We start from the raw sequence: 8,082 nt of genomic DNA on the forward strand, positions 1-8,082 counted from the left end.
GAGAGAGAGAGAGAGAGAGAGAGAGAGAGAGAGAGAGAGAGAGAGAGTCCTAAGCCATATTCACTAAACAGGAAAAAAAAACCACACTACTCCCCAAAAAACCCTTTGTCACTTGCTCAAAATTCCATTAAACTAGAGGGAAAATACCCAAAATATAATAAGGTGATTTTATATTACCAAACCAGCAATATCCACCTTGATAGAAAATCACTCATTTGCAATATCCTACCACCAAATTTTACCTTGGCTTGGGATCCAGAGAAGTCAAGCTTCATATAACTCCACTACTTGAATCATTTTAGTTAGTATTTCCGGTAGATTTTCTTTGGTTGCCACCGGATGTAAAGAATTTGAAGCACAGTTTACTTTGTCCTTTTGTGATAAATCAAATTCTTCTCCAAGTCCCTACGTACTCCGTAGTTGACTTCATTTTGTCCAAATCACTAGCAAATTTTGCATCAACAAAACTATGAATGCATTTAGAAAATTTACCATGTATGATTGAATAATCACATGTTCTCTACAGATCAAAGCGCTTACTCAGGCCCTCCCAACCGATTGTGGGACCCAAACTGATTATCGGACTCACAATCGGTTGTTACAATCTAAAATGAACAGGGCTAATGAACTCGGATTCGCCATAAATCAAATTAGAACACCAACCAAGTCAGCAACTTTGGATACTGTTCAGAAGAAAACTTAAAATAAGAAGCTAGTGGTGTTTTTACCAATTTTGCATTCATTATGCCAAACATGTCAGTACCTTCTCAACAAGTCTTTTATAAGAAAGTGATAAAGTCTGACTTTGCCTATCCTGTTGAATCTCAATCGCAAGGATTTGATGTGTCTGTCCAAGATCTTTCATTCCAAAAGTCTCTCCAGCTAATTAATCATACTCGTGTCTTTGGCCACCACGAGCATATCATCAACATGCAAGATTAACACTCAAATAAGTAGGGAAATGATTTCAGCGCTCCAATGTTTGTTTTGATAAACATGCGCTCACTTGTTTCTTGTGTAGTATCTAAAGGGCTTTAAAAGCTTTTTGAGAACCGTAATATCCTCTGACATCCCTTTAAATAGCGCATGTTTATCAAAACACTGGAGCGCAGAAATCATTTCCCAGTAAGTATTGCCTTAAAAAAAATTCAAGTAGACACAATGGTCATACTTCTTTGATACCGAGGATCCACCATGAAAGATTCAGACTTCTTATACCATTGTCTTTATTTTTTCTTGAGCCCATACAACAATTTCTTTGCACACAAAGATCTTGTCTTTTCAACAAAGGCTTGAGGTTGTTGCATGTAGACCGTCTCTTCTGACAATCTTTCTTCATGTGCCCTTATCATAATGACCCATTAAAAATTAACAGAACTTGTATTTACTTGATGAATTGTGGTCACTTGATCAAATCTTATCATAAGATACTCTCCCTCTAAATCTCCAAAAGCCCCTAAAGATTCCTTCCTTTCAAAGTTCATCAGCAAGCAATGGACCACAACTTCATTCAAGTCAAGAGAATCTTCTTTAGCAAAGTTGTAACTAAATTATCTTTAGATTCTAACAAAGTAAACAACATCATCTACTTATCCTCTTCCTCCATCCCTACTGGATGCTTTAAGTTTGCAAACCGTGTTGTTGAATGTCCAAGTGTAAAATATGTGTGCCTTCATATCCGAAGATTACAACCTTCTCTTTAACAAAATCTTATTTGTGAGAGACTTGGTCTGATAGAAGCTTTCTAGCTTTGTCCACGAACCGATGGATGTCTTTTCTCCCATTATATGGAAAAAAAATCTTATGGTAGGTACAAGAGATAGTGGAAAGTGCCTTCATATATCTCTTCGCAAGTATCTTCTGTCATTGACGCCAGCTTCTTAAAAATGCCATGTATTTGCCCTTTTGTATTAACAAGTCATGAACCGTCAACTTTCAAAGCTCAAAGCCCTTTTGTTCATCAAAATTTCCATCCTCAAATCGATTACAACCATTTGTTGAGACAAGGAGACGAGGCACTGCCCATTGTTGTCCGATTGCATAAATTGAACTTTCTATTCCCCAGTAGATTTACTTTGGCAACTTACAGAATAAACCCAAGAAATTACGTGCAAGTACCAGAAGGAAACTACGGAGGAAAATAAATACAAGCCACACAACCACAACATGAGATTTACATGTCCGAAAAGAGAAAATCCACTAATCAAAATGAAGATACAACAAAGGGAGTAGCACTCACCTTCCCACAACCAAATGAAACCATACCAAGAACCCTCTTCCTTCGACCGTAAAGTTCAATGCAATTGCAAGTTTAAATTCGATTGTAAAGTTCTGGAGCACAATTCAAAACCATATATCCAACAATCTGAATATCAACAAAAAAAATCACCTTAAACTTGTCAGTGACATTCACAAATTATGAAGTATGGATGTACCTTGATTCTAGTGAACAAAACAAAAATGATTTCTTAAAAAATGCGATGCGGTGAGTTGAAGGACAAACTAAGTCGCTATCTTTTGAGGTGAATTTGAATTTCTGTGGAAAGAACAGTTGGTTCAACAGATATTTACATAATCACCCCTACGATACAACAACCCGATGCATCATCAATCTCTTCACAATCTGCACGATCGGAGAGTTGAACCGCACAAGTGGAACACCTTTAATTGCCTAGAAAAACTAAGAAAATAAAAACGACAAAAAGTTTAAAAACTAAGAAAATAAAAACGCAAAAAGTTTAAAAACTAATTACTGGACTTCATTACAAGAAAAGAAGGTTTTTTCTATAGTTTAATATAGAAAAAAGGAAACTGTATAGATAGCCAAAATCTAGCGGTTGGATGTATCAATTGGATTTCGAAATGGTCCAACCATTGGCACCCTTGTGAATGCTTCCAACTGTTGGAGGTCCAACAGTTGCGAATCTAATGATCGGATTGAGCAATAATTGTATAAACATTTTTTCGCAAAATAATAACAAACGAGAATTAAAACTGTCTATCACACCTATGAACTGAACTGAGCCAGGCGGTGCTTGCGTGATATCGAGTGCACCAAAGGGAAATCTCATCCAAGTTCTTCCTGCTTCATCTGATTGAAAAGATCAAGGAGAATTCTTTGACAACCCTTCAAATTCATACAAATTTCTCTGAAGCCTAGAGAGCATTCCTTGGTTCCTTTTTCCTCTACATCAGGAATCCAAGTCGCAGTCTTGTTGATTTTTTTTTTAAATGGAAAAAAAAAAGTCACAGTCTTATTGATGGTCAGGTATGAGGAAATAATTATGAGGTTTGTTGGAAGGTCATCTACTATGGAATAAGAGGACTTCCTATGTGTGTCCCTTATGTAGATACCATAGGACCTAGGTGGACTTTCCTCACCTTCCAACACCATTAAGCGACTGGCAAATGTTAGAAAGATCTTTAGAAATTACTGATTCGAGGGAGATGGTAAAATCATCATCCACTATCTCCACACTGTGGGGTGGGGGGGGGGGGGGGGGGGGGGGGGGGGGGGGCGTTGGGAAGGGACTTCATGTATGCGGGGCAATCTCTGTCCTTATGTAATTTTTCACTTTCTAACTGTCATCTCCTCTTCTTCAAATAACTTCATATCTTCTAGCTCTTATCCTCTTTTCTGTCTTATCGACTCCCCAAACGGTACTATAATAATCAGTACTGAATATCCCTCCTGAAATATTACAAACTATTCTTTTGCGTACTTTCAGTTCTTGGGGCGTCTCATCCCCTTTCTCTTCTGTACTGTTTTCCTAATTTTAATGAAATCTCTTTCATTATCACCTGAAAGAAAGAAAATGGAATCAAAATCCTGGTTTTAGCTACATTCACACTGTTTACCACTAGCAAAAGTATGGATCGTATCAAGCATGGCATATATGTTTTCAAATTGAGGGTGAGATCTATCTTCTGCGAAAAATGCATGGACCTTGCAATTAACTTCTACAAAGCTGCACCCTGGTATTCTTCCCATTCCCTTTCTTCTAATAATAGTTCTAACCGTAGACACCTCATCCCATCTTCCACAACTTGCATATACATTAGCTAGAAGTACATGGTACTCTGTATTATCAGGATCCAACTCCAACAACCTTCTACATGCAAACTCAGCAGCTCTCACATTTCCATTGACTCTGCAAGCCGAGAGCAGGGCTCCCCACACATTCACTTCTGGCTCGAAGGGCATTCCTTTGATAAGGGCGCATGCCTCGTCTACTAGCCCAGCTCGGCCAAGAAGATCAACCATACAAGCATAATGCTTCACATTAGGCATTAAGCTGTGGATTCGGATCATTGAATTGAAACACTCCCTCCCTTCACTAACAAGACCAGAATGGCTACAAGCAGATAAAACATTCAAGAAAGCAGTTTCATCAGCCACAAATCCAGACCTCTTCATCTCCTCAAAAAGATCAAGAGCCTTCAAACCAAACCCATGAAACCCATAACCTGCAATCATTGTGCTCCATGTGACCAAGTTTGGATCTCGAATTCCATCGAAAACTTTTTGCGCCGAGTTTATACTACCACATTTCGCGTACATATCAACTAGAGCTGTTTCAACCATCAATTCGAATTCCAATCCCGTCCGAAGAACGTATCCATGGATCATCTCTCCATAATTTAGTGAACCCAACTGCGCACAAGCTTGAAGAACACTAGCTGCAACTATGGCATCCAGCTTAAGATTCAAAACTTTAGTCATTTGATAAAACAATGAAAGTGCCTCTTGAGCATACTTATTTTGTGAATATCCACCCACCATTGCTGTCCATGAAACCAAACTCTTCTCCCTCATTTGATCAAATAAACTGCGGGCAGCCACAACATCCCCACCTTTTGCATACCTGTCTAAGAGTGCAGTTTCCACCTCTACAGAAAAACCCAGTCCGGATTTTATTACAAAACCATGGATTGAGAAATCACAAGCTGGGATCAAGCTCAAGACCGTCACTGAATTGGGTTTCTCACCTCCCAATCTCATCTCTCTAAAAACCCATAAAGCCTCACAATGATCCCCACAATTAACATATCCAGAAATCAAGGAAGTCCAAGCCACAACATCTCGTTCAGGCATTTTATCAAACACTTGGCGCGCAATATCAATTTCATCAAAATTCAAATACATATCAATCAAAGCAGTTGCCACATAGACATTACCCATCAGCCCAATTCTGTTAGCAGTCTCATGAATTCTCTTTCCCTCTTCTACCAATGATAGAACTGAAAATGCTTTGATCACAAAAGGAAGAGTGAAACTATCAGGTTCGATTTCTTCTTCTTCCATTCTTTCATACAATTCGGCGATTTCGGACCATAATTTGCTCCGACTACAAGCTCGGATCATGGCATTCCAGAGGAAAACGCTCTTTTTAGGTATGGATTCGAAGATCTGACGGGCTGTTGGGAGATTTCCAGCCTTGGCATAGGATTTGACGAGATGGGTTGCGGAGAAACAGTTGTGGTATGATCCTTCGATGAGGATTCGAGCATGGACTTGTTTGATGGGTCGTGTTTGTGGGTGGGATTGGAGGAGGCGAGAGTAGGAGTTGCAGGGGTTTTGAATTTCTGCAGTGGTGTGGAGATGGAAAACAAGTGGGGGTGATTTTTTTGGTGCAAGGAATGTGGGTCGAACGAGAGAGAGAAGAAGAGCTGCTTGGGTGCTTGTGAAAAGCATAGGAGAATGAGAGACAAAACTGAAAACAACGGTAAAGAAGAGAGTAAAACTGAAAACAAAGGTAAACAAGAACAGGGAAATGACAAGTCTAGTTATTTTGATAGTCGCACTCCTAACTTTTTAAAAACTTTTTTGATTAGCTGAGGGAAATGATATATTTGCCCCTTTTTCTTCCCTGGGCCACCCCTTTTAGAAGTAAACCCATTATGAGGAATGCTAGACTCAAAGAAGCCCTTGCAAAAAAAGGTGGTGAAGGACTCCCCATTGGCCAGTTTTCATTTAAAACGGTTTTAAATGAAATCTGGCCAATGGGACCCTTTACCCCCCTTTTTTGCAAGGGCTCCTGTGAGTCTAGCATACCTCACCCATTGTAGTCCTGTATTTTTCAACAAGTACTGTACGACTTACATCATAGGGCGATCCAAATCATCCGTTCGATGGGCCGCAACGTAAATAGGTTGTGGCCAAAAATTCATTTCCATTGGATGATCCTAGCCCTCATTTGTAGAGGAACTGTATTTTATGGTAACCTCTATATATCCGAGGGATGGGATCATTGTATGGAAATGATTTTTGGGGCATAACCTATTTACATTGTGGCCCAGTGATGATGCCAAATTTTGGTTCTAAGATTAATGGAAGGTAGAGCTCTGATTAATGGATGTCCTGCACTCATAGAAAACACATTAGGGTGTTAGAGTTGTGACTCTGGGAGACCACTCCAACGCTCAAGTCAGAAATCGGCACAAAACAGTGCAATAAGAGAACTATAAAAGAGTAAATCTTGCAAGGAGAACTATAGAAGAGTAAATCTTGCTAGTGATTATAATGTGTACATTTGAACATGGCGTCTTATTTATAGGAGAGGAGTTCACAATTGTTGAGGAGACTTGCCTTAATAGGAATCTTTGGGCGGTTTTCTTTGGAGATAACTTCTATCATTGAATTTTTCCTTCCAGAGTACTTTCCTCCGCGGAGAAGGTTACTAATTCGTGGAGATAAGAAATCCTTCATGGCTTTACCTTCTAAACAGCAAGTTCAATTTCCCATTATATTCAATGCCACATGTCAATCATCTAAGGGAGGTGCCGATTTTACCCCCAACACCCATAAAAATGAATGGTTTGGATCATCCTACAATGTAAGTTGTGCGGCGCTGTTTGAATTGTACTAACACCATATTAAAACTCCCCCTCTCTTATTGTAAAATGAGTAGTCATAAATATACCAAAGGAGTGGTCCAGAGAAGAAAATGGGGTCAATATATCACTTCCCTTCGCTCTGTTCACTCGTGTTCCGAGAGACCAAATCCCGGGAAAACACCTTCTTTTTTTCCCGAGAAAGCTAAAAGTCGCATGTTCACTCGTCTTCACAAGATTTGAAGGAGCCTAGGTGGAAAATGTCACATCTGACATGAAAATTGAGAAAAATGATGTGGAAATGAGTCTTTTCTCACAAGTATAAGATTCATTTTCCCTTTATTTTGGTGGGATTTGCTTTCCTAAGAAAACTAGTGAAAAAAGGTGGGCAAGCAGTTTCTCGGGAAACCTTTTCTTGCACAGTTCCTGCACGAGTGAACAGGCGCAGGAAACCTTTTCCTACATAGTTTCCCTGGATTTCTTTTCCTAATGCCACGTCAGATTCCCGGGAAACCTTTTCTTTTCCTCTCCTGGGAAAACAAGTGAACAGAACAGAGCTCTTGACATGTAATTGGAAAATGATGACTACTAAAAATGACATATTTTATGTCCATGAAATCATCTTTCGATTGAATGGCATCTCTCACGTCAATGACACCAAAGGCATCTTAACAGAATGGAATTATGATATGAATGGAATATAATAAAATGGGATTTGCTAGGCACTTTGTCAATCACTAAAGTGCATTTATAATTTGTAAAAGAACATCAATTGCACTTTGGTGATGGGCAACCAATGGGGGCGCCCTTTCATTCTGATTTTGCAAGGGCGCCGCTCAATTTAGCATTCCTCATGGAAATACCTTCTAAGTTCACTTTAGCATGCATGATGAAAAAGATGTATTCTAGTCCATAATTTTTCCTAAGTTATACAAGGGGGAATCAGTTTTACGACCCTGTAGAAAACCAATCAAATTACTTATTGCCACAACACCATGAGTACGATGGGTTATTCTCTCCGTTCACATATATTTTCTTCTTGCACACTTCTTCGTTCCAATTGTCCTGTTCTTTCTTTGAATGTAGAATTGTGTACCACTCTTTCATACTTCTATTATAACTTCCTCTCTTCCCCTGTGATGTCTACTGCTGATTCGAGCTAGGATATACACTTAGTTTGGGATTCATTGAAGATATCTGCCTTCGTTTCCATTAGCACACCCTTTCATCGAGCCACTATCGCTTCTT

General features: G+C 39.2%; 1 pseudogene; it reads right to left on the minus strand.

Annotated features, from left to right (window-relative positions):
• Positions 1-3,835: 3,835 nt before the first annotated feature.
• LOC143875957 (pentatricopeptide repeat-containing protein At1g11290, chloroplastic pseudogene) lies at positions 3,836-5,305 on the minus strand (annotated as a pseudogene).
• Positions 5,306-8,082: the final 2,777 nt, after the last annotated feature.

Source organism: Tasmannia lanceolata, unplaced genomic scaffold (assembly GCF_043159265.1).
Source record: "Tasmannia lanceolata isolate RefF3 unplaced genomic scaffold, GAP_Taslan_0.1 ptg000004l, whole genome shotgun sequence".
Taxonomy (NCBI): Eukaryota; Viridiplantae; Streptophyta; class Magnoliopsida; order Canellales; family Winteraceae; genus Tasmannia; species Tasmannia lanceolata.